We start from the raw sequence: 14,479 nt of genomic DNA on the forward strand, positions 1-14,479 counted from the left end.
GTTTAATTTTGTTTTTAGCTTTTCCTAAAGAAAGCATGCAGTTTGTACTTTGAACCTGTAAACTCTTGACACATCTTTACTTCTTAACTGTTGTGAATCATTCATAAAAACTATAGAAATGACTCACTGTCCCTTTTTCATAATTGAGAGTCAGATCTTTTTTTATGAAGTTTAGATAAATCTTCCACTGTTCAAGGCCCTTATATGTGCATACTTTTAATGTACCTTGTTTTTTTTTTTAACTTTGTGTCTTATTTGGAGTTAATACTATTAGTAATACAGCCTGTAAGAATAACAACTCAATTTATTCAAGACCATTTTAATTAAAAATATGCGCTAACTCTTAAGGGACCAGGTGGAAATTTACTTCTCTGAAGACGGGGGTTGCTGAGCAAATTAATAATGTAAACAAGATTTTGGAGGGAATATTTAATCAACTCAAGAGAAGAAACTCTGCAAGCAAGCTCCAGGACTATTTAAAAAAAATTTTTTTCCCCCAGCAGTTTAGAGCTATCCATTGACATTCGGGAGATTGATGTGTTAATTACTAATCATTGTGTTGAATTCATTAAGCCTTTCACATTAAATACTTTTATTTGGCCACATTCTGTTGGTCTCACACAAAATTGAATGTCGTTGACTCTAACAGGGCTACATGTTGAATCCTTCTTTAATAATCACTGTTTACCACTTTCCACCAAATTTGTTACCCTAAGCACACAGTAAAGCCTTTTTGTCTCACCTTTGCATCTGTCAAATGGAATCTTGAAGAGTGTTCCAAGATTTAAATGAGATAAAGGGTATGCTTCATTTCTTGCAGTGCTCAAGAAATGAGTTGTTAATTCATAGTCGAAATTACGGCAGTTTCCTTTCCAAGTGGAGCTGCTTCTGCTGTAAACTCTTCTACCTTAGAGTTGCAGCATCATTGTCCTAATGCAGAACCTAAAATGACACGTGGTTAGAATATTCTACCCCCTCCAATCACCTCTACCCCCAGAATTGGTCAGTTACCCAAGAAGTCCTACAGAAGTGTAGAAATAAAATGTGATATATTTAATGATTTTCCTCCAAGCAAACTAAACTTGCAGAAAATCACAAATTTCAAAACATCAATGGGAGTTGCCCCACTGAATTGTGCCTGGGATTTGTGATTTACGAACCTGCTGAAATTTGGAACAAGGTGGTTCTTGAATCCCATGCGAGCTTGAAGCCCATGTCTTTAAGTCATCCTAATGGTTAGGACTTTGTTCCTTTGCCAAAGCTGTGATTTTTTTTCTCTTCCCACATTGCTAGAATTGGTCAAATATTTTGGGCCCTGTAAAATGCACCATGCTACCTGTGCGGTTTGCTGAATTGGGAGTGTTTCTCCTGATCGTAGTGAGTCCGGTTTCCTTCCTTAGTATTATTTTCCTTGCCTTTCAAATAAGAAATTTGAAATACTTTTCAGTTGTACTAATTCATCTTCAGGCAAAGTCAGATTGTTCTTAGAATCTCATTTCCCTTCTTGGAGTCCTTGCACCAGCATTATCAATTGATATTAAGTATTCTTTGTGAAATTTTTTGTTTTTATTTATGTTTTCTGGAAAAGAGCATGGAGCAAGTATTTGTGATATGGTCTCCTTTCTTTCTTGCTATTTTTTTTTCTGGAAACCTCATAACAGCTGAATATGTCAAAGACAAGGTGTACCAGACCGTTATAACAGGAGATGATTTTATCCAGGCCCTTACAAAAGGGGGAATGCTCACTCATGAGCAAAGTCTCAAAGAAGGAGAACAGTTGAGGTTGGCTGGTTGTTTGTACAAAGAAGGCTGATGTAGCTTTGTTTGTAGTTGTGAAAAACTGGAAACATCCTAGATGTCCAACAATAGAGGATGGTTGATATCAGTTATGGCATTTAGAATGGCATGTTTCCTATGCAGAGATGAGGTAAACATTTTGAGGTTTTACAAAATAAGGGCATCATGAGGAAGGGTGGATGTGGGTCTCAGAATATCCAAGGGCAGATCAGTCCTTATATTGTGGGATGTTTCCCAAAACACAAAAGGGTACGAATTTCTTGACCTTGGCTATTTCCTGGGAGCATGGGGTTCAGGTTAAGTTCAACATTGCCAAATAGATAAAACTTCATGAAAATGATTTTTTTGAACAGTAATAAAAGGTAATTGTGCTTTTCATTAAAATTGCTCTTTTGCTAATGTTTAATTCAAAGCATTTCAATATCGTGATGGCCTTCTTAGTTGGCTTAGGAACTTCTAGAAACAAGTTTTCATTATACAAGTAACAAGTATCCATTGTGACTCTAAACTATTGGAAACAGTTAATTTGAAAGAAGTTTCATCTGTTTATAAATCTCATTGCAATAGCTTATGTGGATAAAAGAGATTACACTGTTCCACATATTAAATACAGATGGAAACCAGCTTTTTTATTTTCTATATTAATCTAAGGTAAGGTAAGGATTTACTTGTTATATGAAACTTTTTTTTCTGAAACAAGTAGTTTTATATTTTAAAGCCTTCTTCCATTATAAGAAACAACCCTCCTACCCACGCCTTTTCTTCCTCCCCCGTCCCCTGCCTTTCATTTCCCTTTATCTTCTTTCTAGTCTTCAGGTATGGCGCTTCTTCCAAATATGGAGCTTCCCTATGCCTATCCTTTCTGCTTTTCTTTGACCTTTTCCCTTTACTGTCTTATCTAATTGCATAGCTTTCCACTGATTATCTCTTTGTGTATCAGTGATTCTTAGCCTTTCTCCCAGCCAACATTTTAGAAGGGGAACTACTGATTCCCACCAGCACAGTGGATCCTATACTAGTGATTCTTCCCAGAGTTCTCTGAAAGTCTTGGAGTGGGGACTACTCTGTAAAGCACTCTACACTGACCTCCATCCCTGTGAGGGTACCCCACACCTGCCATCATGAACCTCAAGTCCAGCCTCTCCCTCTAGATTAGGTTCACTCCAATGTTTTCAGTGGTTTCCTGCTGTCCCACAGATACTTAAGCTATAAATCAAATTTATCAAATTTATAATATTTAATCCTTAACAAACTGTCCCTTGATGTCCTCTTTTCTTTTTCTCTTTTCTTTCTTTTTCTTCCTTCCTTCCTTCCTTTTTCTTTCTTTCTACTGTTCTTTTGTTTTTTCTTTCTTTCTCCCTTCCGTCATTCATTTGTTCGTTTGTTCATTCATTTGTTCCTTCCTTCCTCCCTTCCCTCCTTTCCCTCCCTCCATTTCCTTCCTCCCTTCTCTCTCTTCCTTTCCTCCCTCCCTTTCCTCCCTTCCCTCCCTGCCTTTCCTCCCTTTCATACCTCCTTTTTGCCTTTCCTCCCTTCCTCCCTTCCTTCCATAGATGACCGAAAGCATTTGGAAATAAGAGTTGTCCTTAGGAAGGAAAAATAAAGATGCATTTTAATTCTTTAATTGCTTTCTCTTTTTGATTACAAAAGTCAGATATAATACCTAAGGGTATTGAGAAGGTCACCTGTGATCCCACTGCACAAAGTGCTGTGAACAGTTGAGTGTATACCATACCTGACTTTTCCCCTATGTATTTAAACACAAAGTTGTTCTACAGAAATATAGCTTGGTAGAGATACTAGTATGTATCCTGAAAATGGTTTAGAGAGGCAGCATAGCAAAGTGGTCAAAGAGCTTATCTCCAGGTTCAAACAAGTTCTACAGATCCTGTATGAACCTGGCCTCTATCACTTACTCCCTATGTGACCTGACAATAAATTGTCCAAAGCTTCTGATACCTTATCAGTAAGTAGGAGGCCTTCCTTCACTGGCTTATTATTAGGATCAAGCAAGATCCTGCATGTTGGTGTTTTTGGTTTATGGTGCCTGGCACACAGCCTTTCTATATCAGATTATTTTCTGTTAATGAATGATTCTTGTCTGCTGCTGTTTCCAGAATTACACGCATACCCAGTGCTCTTTAGGAAGGCTCTCTAGAACCCAGTTCTGTAGCCAACCTGTGTCCTTTCCTTCCCTGTCCCTCTGCCTGGACTGCTCTGTCCTTTCCCATCACAACGGCAACCGGGCGTCTCCTCACAGGCTCACTTCCTGGGAGGGAGAGGGGGTGTGTCAGTGAGCGGACTTGTCTTCTACCTGGTTAATCACCTAGCCACTGGCATCTGGTGGGTATACATGTCTTAGTCTTTGGAGCTGGATTAGTATATACGTGTCTTTATGGCACATATCTGATCTTCGGTCCGAATAGTTTTTCCAAGTGCTTTCACAGGCACCTCATGAACATCATGAGGCAGGTTAGCATCTTTTATTGAGGAGGAAACTGAAGCTCATGGTGTGACTTGCTCATGGTGGCACAGCTATGAGCCAGAAAAGCCAGGAACAGGATGTTGGTCTGCGGGTTGGAGTCCCAGTTCTCCTTTCTCCCTTGCTCAGAAATGCTCATGGAAATGCATATTTGCAATGTGGAATTTCTAGGCCACCGCAACAGGTTTGTGCCTCCTCAGAGATACTATGTCTAAACACTAATGTGCAGTTTGCAACAACATTGCGAGAGGCAAACTCCATGTGTCAGATGGGGAAATTTCCGACTCTGTGTAGAGTGACTGATCTTTATGCAGTCCTACTAACTTGTGAGAAGGGGTAGACCAGGTGCTTCACTTTCCAAATCTACTAAATTACTTATTACTCGGTGGCAAAAAACTAGTTGGAATGAAGGCTTCTTAGCCCTTACTGCAATTTACATTGCCCATGTGTAATATCCCCCTCGAATGAACTTCCTGGCAAGATTTAGTAAACACATTTCAACTAGATATAAAGATTTCATAAGCCATGTTCTTAGCAAAATGTGTTCGGGAAGAATCACAGCTCCCAAGATGTCATTAATTTTATATTTAGCTCAGAATTTAAGGACAGCTAGGAAAGGCACATGTCCATAATCTATAGTCACATTATTCAAGTACGTGGCGAGACATTAAGATGATCAATGCAGTCCAGGAGGCCTGTAAAGGGAAAAAGGGATGTGGTTAAGCGTTTGTGATACGGCATCCAGAGACCTAGTTTCAGGTTGACTCTCTACCGCTTACTACTTGGAGTAAATTACTAAACTGCTCTGTGCTTCATTTTTCTCATCTATCTGAAGGAGGATTATGAGAGTATGTACCTTGAAGAGTTGTTGTGAAGATGAACAGATTTCATGTAATATCCTTGGCACAGTGCCTGCCATATACAGATAATTTTTTTTTTTTTTGCCAGTAATTGGTACCTTCTGATACTGTACTCCGTGTTAGTCAATTTTATTTATTTCTTGTTTGCTTTACAGGCCAAAGGTTTTATTTTTTTTTACTTATTTGCCACTCAGTCTTAAAAACTAGATAATTATGAAAATCAAGGGTTAGTTTAGGAGACATGCCGTGTTCTGATGTCTCTCCTTATCTCCATCATTTGGATGCCTGGGCATTTTCTCTTAACTATTATATAGGCATGTTACAGAGGAGACAAGAGCTCAGTCAGCAGGGACCTGCCGTGGGGTCCATCATGGTCCTAGAGGAACTGAAGTCTGCATTCACTGTGGACAGTCCTTTCCTGAGCCCACTACCACGTTCTCCAGCTACCCAGATGGTGGAGAGCTCTGTACCTATTAGGCTAGATGTCCTAACAGGGCAGTAATCTCAAAGACCGTTCAACATTTTTGATAAAGATAATTCATTGCACTTTTGCAGATGAATTCACAGGCAGCCACAGCTGGAGATGGCACATGGTAATGGGAATAACTTGGCAATTTTTACCATGTGTCCTATGTCCATCTGTGTCCAGGGCACTGCATTATACAGAAAGGCTTAAGTCAGATAGTGTCTCCATTTAAGTCCCTCCTCTTTGCTTCAAGTAGGGCCAATTACTGGCAACTCTGAGAGTGATATTCTGCCAGAGCGTTCTCTTCTTGTTCCCTGATAAGCATAAGGGTGGGTGTCTTGTCACTTTCTTCTATTACATATTAGATGAAACCATTCCCCCGCGTACTGTCCCTCTATCATCAAATATTTATCTGGAGTGTCTCAAGTACTCTGAAGTGTAACAATGATTTGTGGTTACTTGAAATTTCTTTTAAGGCTGCTGACAAAATACAAAAATTGCTTGACATACCTGTCTTAAAAGAGATCACTGAACCAAAAGTATTAGTTTGATGTCTTGTTTGAAATTGTGTGTGTGTGTGTGTGTGTGTGTATAAATATATATATATATATATATAGTAGTCAATTTTTACCCCAAATAATTGCCACATAGCTCATGTAGATTAAGTGTTTAAATATGAAGTTAACTCCTAAATTTCAGAATAAATACATTATTTCCTGGGGGAAGTAGTTGTATTAGTCTGTTGAATTAGCCTGGACTGGAGCCTATGGCTGCCATACCAGAGCCTGGTGACTCCATCAAGGGGAGGCTCCTGGGAATTTTAGATGACAGAAATATCCCCGGTGCACAGGAGTCAGTGTTGTATGGTTCTTGAGACTCCACTGTGGTTCACCTTGGACATTTTTTTTTGTTAACAAGTAGAATGAGATGATCTTGCTATGTTGGAGTAGGGGGATTTATGTTAGTGACTCAAGAATGCTGGTCCCATCGTAGGTATACTTATGCAAAGCTAAGAATCCTGGAAAGAATTGCCAGAATAGGAATTAAAAATAATATTTTATATGAAAGTACCCAACTTGATCCGGAAAGAAAACAAACCTATGGCAACAACACCAGTTGAGCAGTCTCAGGCATAGAAAACCCAAATGCAGCTCACGTGAGTCAGTGTGAACAAGACTGAGGTCAACTCTTCTACATGTTCTGTGTACCATGAGGCTTTCAATCAAGGAAATAAAATACGTGTTAGTTTTAATCTTTAAAAATTCAATCAATCAATCAATCAGGCAACCAGCCAATCAATCAGTCAACCAACCTACCTGGGGCTTTTGCCTCTAGCTAATAGGGTGGTCTATGAAAAACTAACACTAATTCAAAAACAGTAGAGAAGCTAAATTAAAATCTGAAATGCACCTAATTTGAAGACATTAAAAAGTGGCCGAGGAAACCAAGATTCCTAGAACAGAGGGAGCTATAAAGTGGTAAGGCAGCATTCCACAAGTTGCTTTTTGCTTAAGGGATCGCAATTTTTAGTGGGGGATGAAAGCTGAGAAATCAGACAAAAGATTGTGCCTGGGAGCAGAGAAGGCAGAAGATTTTTTGGCAATCTCATAAGGTAGAAGAGACAAACATCGAATTTGAGGGATAGGGAAGTAGCTGAGAGTTGAGGGCATGAGACCTCAGAAGGAAGGCAGGTACTAGATAATTATCCTGATCTTGGGCAGTCTCATCCCTGGAGGCATTTGCCTAATTTCTGTGCTATGTAGGGTGTGGGACTAGGAAGCTAAGAAGCAAATCACTGAAAAGGCAAAGCGCTCACTGTGACAGTCTCTCATTGCTAAGGGTAAAACTATTGAGAGTTCAATATCCATGAAGGACAAGGGAGCCTGGTAAACACCAGAGGCTTTCAAACTACATCCAAAAATGTGAGCAGAAGAGGCAGACCAAATCTTTCAAAATGTCAGTCAACTTTGAGTCAACTCAATCCCGAGTTGGATAAAGGCGACCCGACCCATCCCAGACTGCCTACTAGAGTCTAGGATGAACCTTCTCTGGAGGAAGTTAATCTTCATCCAGTTTCCCTGTGACTTTTCAAACATAGTATCTGTAACTCAACTTAAAATCCAAGAAATAGGACTGGAAGAAATAAAAGAAAATGAATTTCTGATGTTATCATAGTTGCACTTTAGCTAATTAGGAGCAGCTGATAAGGCCATGACACTCAGGTTCTCCATGGTCCCTGGTGCTCTCTCTTCTTTTACTCCTGGTTTCATCCCTTAAATTACCTTTCTTAGGCTGTACACATTTGGATTTGCAACTCTGCTTTATAGTAAGGAGTATGTCTGTTTTTTCTTGGATGTTTGGTGTTCCAGCCACCACTGTATGGATTTGCACACAAAGAGTTTAGGCATGTTGCCAGTAATCTGACTTTTGGATGATATTCATTTAATTATTATTATTATTTTTTTAAGATTTTATTTATCTATTCGACAGACAGAGATCACAAGGAGGCAGAGAGGCAGGCAGAGAGAGGAGGAAACAGGCTCCCCGCCTAGCAGAGAGCCCGATGTGGGGCTCGATCCCAGGACCCCGGGATCATGACCCGAGTTGAAGGCAGAGGCCTTAACCCACTGAGCCACCCAGGTGCCCCATTCATTTAATTATTTTTGAAGAGTGGCTATTATAGTGTTAAGTTTTCTCTTTTGTATAGGAGGATGAGTAGAGGGATTGTGGGGTGAATCTTGATATAAACAGAAATGCTTGATTTTTATTTACTTTTTGCTTTGAAGTTTGCTAGTTTTTGGTGATGTCAACTCTGTGTCTTTGTCTTTGATATCTTTCTTGCCCCCCGACAAAAAAATAAATAAATAAAAACAAAAAACAACAAAACCCTCATTGAGTGCCTACAGGGGAGAAATATGAAAAACAAGTTCAGGCAGGCTTAAATAAAATTACAGTTGGCCCAGTGAGTGGCTTCTTAGGAATGTGCAGTGTGCATTTTTGACATCGACTGCTCACATCTCTCTCAAATGACAAAGATCAGGAATGAGATAGGCCTTTGTAAACCAGAGTCAGCTTGCTCTCTGTTCCAAGTGAAGACCCATTGCTTTAAGTTTTTCTTTCTTTTTCTTTCTCTTTGTCTCTTTCCCTCTCCTCCTCCCTCCCTCCTTCTTTCTCTCTCCCTCGCTCTCTTCCTCTCTCCCTCCCTCTCTTCCTTCCCTTCCCTTTCCTTTTGTTTCCTTTCCTGTCTTTCCTTTCTCTCTCCCTCTCCTTCCTCTGCTCCCTTTCTCTCTCTCCCTCTCCTCTCTCTCCTCTCTCTCCACCCTCTCTTCCCTCTCCTCCCTCTCTTTCCTTCCTTCCTTCCTGAAGAGGATAGCCTCCCATTTTAGCAGTATGGTTTCTTTGAAGACCAAATGCTTCTTATAAGACTGCAGACTGAAATAATCTAAGAACAGAATTTTAGATGCAGAATGAGTGATAAAATTTACCTCAATGCTTTGGTATCACAGTGGCCTGGAGTGATATTCAAACTAGTCCTCAGACTAGCATTTGGTATCCCCTGTGGGCTTATTAGGAATGCAAACTCATGGGCCCCATCCAGACCCAGAGAATCAGAACCTCTGGAGGTGGGGCTCAGGAAATTATGTTAGAACAAGTTGTCAAAGGTACACTTAAGTACATTAGTATTTGAGAACCACTGCTGTAGTGTATGGATAGTAATTCATATAGAGTCACCAGCCTGTGGTGAGGACCTTGGGGCCACGTCAAGAAAACATTGCACTGTTCATTTATTCATCTTCAAATATAATATAGTTAGGGTCTTTGGGCAGTTTTTCCTTGGCCAGAAAATCATGATCTACCTTTCATGTTAGAAGGATTTTTTTTTTAAAGACAGTTGGGTAAGATCTTCCCTTTTCTATAGACCTTTCCTCCTCTCACCAGCAGAAGTTCTCTTGATACTGTATAGAAGGTCTTTCTTAATGGGAAGATGAATTGAGATCCTCAGCTAGATGATAAAGCAATCAAACTTTGAGAAGAAATCTCTTCTCTTTGAACAAAGAGCAAATCATGTCCCTTTAAGAGGGACTGGAAGGAAAAATAACCTAAAATGATAGACCAGAATAATGGTACTTGGAAAAAAGAATCAACTTTCAGAAAGAAGATACATGGAACAGAAAGTTGAACTTTTAAAGGCATCTCTGTGCACATCATAAAATTATTATCTCTTTAATACTATTATATATAGATCTGTATTTCTCTCTATATATTTCAAATATGAAGTGTTAAAGAAATTATTGGTCTAAGACTTCCAGTATCCATTTGAAAATGGTTTGCTTATGTTAACCAGTTAGTATGCTGCTATATTTAAAAAAGCATCTGTGTTGTGATCCCCATAGGTTAAGTGATTCCCCCGCCTCCCCCGCCACCGTGGCTATTCTATAAGGTTAAAAACAAAAACAAAAAAACAAAAAAAGTTTTTCAAGGAGAAGTTTGAGATGATAAATTGTTTTAAAGATATTGTTATCTTCAGCCTGCTCTTTAAATGATTTGGTGGAGTGGAGGTTCCTCTTGCTCCCAAGAAAGTACCTTCAAGAAGAGTATCTATTTCTATTGTGTAAGGATTGCTGGTCATTTTTAGTATAGTTTCATGAATTTTAGTACAGTTTTATGAATATCTGTCCTCTGTTTCAGTACATTTTAGTACAGTTTCATGAATATCTGTCCTCTGTTGACACTTCATTAGCAGGCAAGTGGTTTGGTCAGACTTACTGGTAGCACAATCAAGAAGGAATCCAAAGAGGGAAAAGCTAAAGCTCATTCGTGATTCATCAAACATTAGTGAAATACTCAGGTTCTTTATGTGTAAGCTCAACCCCCCCTCTTTGTTCTTCTTCCTGCTCTATCAAGCAAAGACAGTGATTCCATCTGGTTTTACCTTATTGGGCTTTGAAAGAATTTCGAGAACAAAACCATAAAAAAACCCAAAGACATGAACTTGCCCCTTTTCAAGAAAGGATGACCTCTTGGAATTAGGTATCATGTTTAAGAGGTTCATGAAGTGTTGCTCTCGCTAGGTTGCAATTAAAGTAACAGAATAGTATCCTAGTGGAACCACCAAAGTACCTTAAGTGCTAAATATAATGTATAGTATTGTCCTACATTATTTGTACTTAGCTCAGTTCCAAGCTGACCAACTAGAAAGAGTTGCCAGATAGTGTTTGTGTGACAGATTTAGCTTTAGTGAAAATATCCTGAAATGAGAAATTCTAGAGATTTGTTGCCTCATTGAATATTGTTTTTTTTTTTTTTAAGAATATCCAGAGAAGAACTATAGATCTGTATAAATTTTGTTTATTTGTTCTTTGCATTTGGAGATCCTTGAACTATAAAGTTTGGACTAGGAATTTGACATAAATGAATTTACATTTCTATGACTACGGGCAACTTTTTTATGCTTAGCTTCCTTGTGACGGGATAACAATAGCACATTTGTTATAGGACTGCTAAGAGAATGAAATGATAATGCAGGTAAAGTTCTGGGTACAGGACTTGGTACACAGTAGGTACTCAATATATGGTCTCTTATTATTTAGGATATTGTGTTATTGGTATATGCTGAATTTGATATATCTAAATTTCTTTTTTTTTTTAAGATTTTATTTATTTATTTGACAGACAGAGCTCACAAGTAGGCAGAGAGGCAGGCAGAGAGAGAAGAGGAAGCAGGCTCCCTGCAGAGCAGAGAGCCCGATGCAGGGCTCAATCCCAGGACTCTGGGATCATAACCTGAGCCAAAGACAGAGGCTTTAACCCACTGAGCCACCCAGGCACCCCTATGTCTAAAATTTCTTATAAAAATTAGAATGGTGCTTGTATAAAAGGTGGCATTTATATATCCTCTTCCAAGTAGAGACAGGCAGCAGGACATTTGGAATGAAGTGACAGAAATGAAGCAAGCCCATTGGACAGCAGGGTGGCTTAGTCAGTTAAATGTCTGCCTTTGGTTCAGGTCATGGTCCCAGGGTCCTGGGATCATGTCCTACATCAGGCTCCTTGCTCAGTGGGGAGACTGCTTCTTCCTCTGCCTGCCAATCCCCTACTTGTGCTTCTCTCTCTAATAAATAAAATCTTTAAAAAATTCTTCAAAAAAAAAAGAAATGAAACAGGCCCAATTTCTCCCTGATTGATAGAAAATCCAGTCTTGGGAGCTTTTGGCTGGGTGGATATGAATTGCTAGTCTGGAATTTAAATGGGAGGAGAAGCAGACCCAGGACAGTGAGTGAGTTGTTCCTGGACCACTTAGAGAAACTTAGGAACCATTTGGTTATTTAAGAAATTTTTTTACTGGTTAATGAATAATGGTCTTAATTCTGTTACTTCTCTAAAGACTCAAGGGGCAAGGTCAAGTTGGAACTTTCAGAACTGTGACTGAGTGTGAATGGTAGTACATCTGTAGATGTAAAGCAGGAGTGAGAGTAGCTTGGCCAGTAATAAGGAAGAATAAATGATTTAAATGTGATGGCAGGCAGTGTGAAATATGAACATGGCTTCAGTGAATTAAGATCAGCATGGGAATCTCTTGCTCACAAAGCAGTGGGAGAAGGGGAGTACTTTTGAACAAACCCTGCTGTCTCTGGACTAGCCAATTTTTTCAGAGATGCTCTGTCATACTCTTTCCATTCTAAAAGACAATATATGCCCTTCAACCCTCCGGGAGTATAGATTTTTAAAGGAAAGTTCTCGACATGCATGGGTCAGGAGACACATGAAACCTGAAGGGAAGAGAATGCATTTGGCATCTTATCAGGCTGCTCAGTGTTGGTTCTGGTGGTTAAGAAGAACAGAAGATGCACCCAGGGAAATCACCCAGACTTGGGGTGGGATCCCTCTGAGCACCCGTCACCTGACACTGGTCCTTACAGCCCCCTATCTGAAACATAAAGAACAGAGTTCAGAAATGGATGTAAAAGGCCCTAGTTCAAATCTTTTAGCACAGGGAAATAGCCCAGAGTGGCTTCATATGCAGGGGGGCCATATAGAAAGCGCACTTGAGAGAAGGAAGAATTCCTGTCTTTGGGAATTTTGGAGGAACAGTTACCTAAATTAGTTCATTAATGAGTGTATCCATAAATTATGTATTTGAGTACTTATTTTCTGCCAGGCAAGAGGTTGGATGCTAGGGATCCCATGGTTAAAACAATGTAGATCTTGATCCTTGTGGTGCTTATAACCGAGGATGAACACAGCCAGGCTAAACACCAGATGGGGCCAGCATGTGTTGGTGATAAGGGGGAGCAGAGGAGGTGATGTGAATAAAAGTAAAGCATCAGGAAAAGGGGAGGAGGTGATGCTTATAAACAGGTGGAGAAGGGGTGGGGTGAAGTGTAGGTAGAATAGCAAGTGTACAGGCAGGAAGGACATGGACATTCACCATGCTTGGGGGCCTTCCAGGAAGAATTCGAGGGAGGAAAACTTGTACATAAGGACTAGATCAGAGGACATGAGGAGGTGCCGGGAGGCTCTCAGAGCGAGCACAGGTGAAAATAGGCTAAGAATGTACAGAATGAGGACAATTCTGGAAGCCAGGCCAGGACCAGAGCCCATCTTCCCTCTAGCTACCCAAGGCTTGCAAAAGTACTACAGAAGCCCTTTTACCTCAGATCCATTATGACTTCTATTTGGTCAGCTGACTGAAACATTTGGTTGAAGCAATAAAAAGTGGCTTTAAAAATACAAAATAAATTTTAGAAAATAGAAAAAAATTAAAATGCTACATAAAATTTTTATTTTAACTTAGGACATTGAAGTGTGCCTGTTGGCCAATCCTTTGTTCAAGCTAGACCCTATTTAAATGCGAATTTGCTATTTGAAGTTTCAGCTCTACTTTTCTGTATAAACGATAGTCCTAATGCATTGGTTACAGTTTCTTCAAAGTAGAAAAAACCATGGACACTTGCAAAGCAATTACAAGCACGATTCTTTTGAAATTTACCATGTTTTTTTCCCCACCCTGTGAAGTTTCTTTTATCTAATATAAAGCCACTTATTCTCATGAGTTTGGACTTACCCTCCCAAGGAAACAGATCTCTCTCCTGCACTCATATTTCATCAATTTATATTATGCTTCTATCACGTGAACACGGTCACAAATACAATAGGCTTGAGAATGGGTATATAGATTCCTGGTTAAACATACAACTGAGCTGATGGAAATAGATGGTATAGTGTGGTGGGAAGAAGTTTAGGCATCCAGCGTTCTGGGCACCGAGGACATCACTCATTCTGATTGAAAAGGAAATGGAGAGTTTGGGTTAATCAAGCTGTGTGATTAGTTGGTTATCAGCAAAAATGTTTCAATTTTCCTGCTGTCTTGGTAAAAGGGAGTTGATGATCATGCACAATTTCTTTTAAATTTGAGTTGTAGAGTTTCCTAAGTTAATATATAGTTAGCCTATGTACGTATGATGGGTCTTTCTTAATTTTTTATAACTTCCATAATACTGTGACACATTATTCCAGGCAGTGATTGTTGAACTTCAAGTATGTAGGTATTTATCAATTCAAGTGACTAGTTGTGATTTTGGTGCATAGGGTAGGAAATACCTTAAATTAAATCAGGCAAGCAGCTATTTGTTTAATGCTTATTTATAAAATATATTTCGATGTACACTTTCCCTGAATTTGGATATGGATCGTTTTGCATGAGCAACCCTCTGTCAAGTTGAGTAACGTGAATTTAAACTATCTTAGTCAGCTACCTGCAATTTTTTAATGTCCACTTCAGAGAGTTTTTGCCGACCGTCTACTATAGTCAGTGCACTGTGAGAATGAGGTACTGGGAGAGGAACAGGTAGGATTAAAGACACAATCTCTGAT

At 39.4% G+C, this 14,479-nt stretch overlaps 1 protein-coding gene and 1 pseudogene across 1 annotated transcript in view; both read left to right on the forward strand.

Annotated features, from left to right (window-relative positions):
- FHIT (fragile histidine triad diadenosine triphosphatase) overlaps positions 1-14,479 on the forward strand; it is an 851,975-nt gene that overhangs the window by 117,850 nt on the left and 719,646 nt on the right. The gene's annotated exons all lie outside the window — the stretch shown is intronic.
- Positions 6,372-6,725, forward strand: LOC125078284 (cytochrome c oxidase assembly protein COX20, mitochondrial-like; annotated as a pseudogene).

Source organism: Lutra lutra, chromosome 1 (genome assembly GCF_902655055.1).
Source record: "Lutra lutra chromosome 1, mLutLut1.2, whole genome shotgun sequence".
In the NCBI taxonomy this organism is placed as follows: domain Eukaryota; kingdom Metazoa; phylum Chordata; class Mammalia; order Carnivora; family Mustelidae; genus Lutra; species Lutra lutra.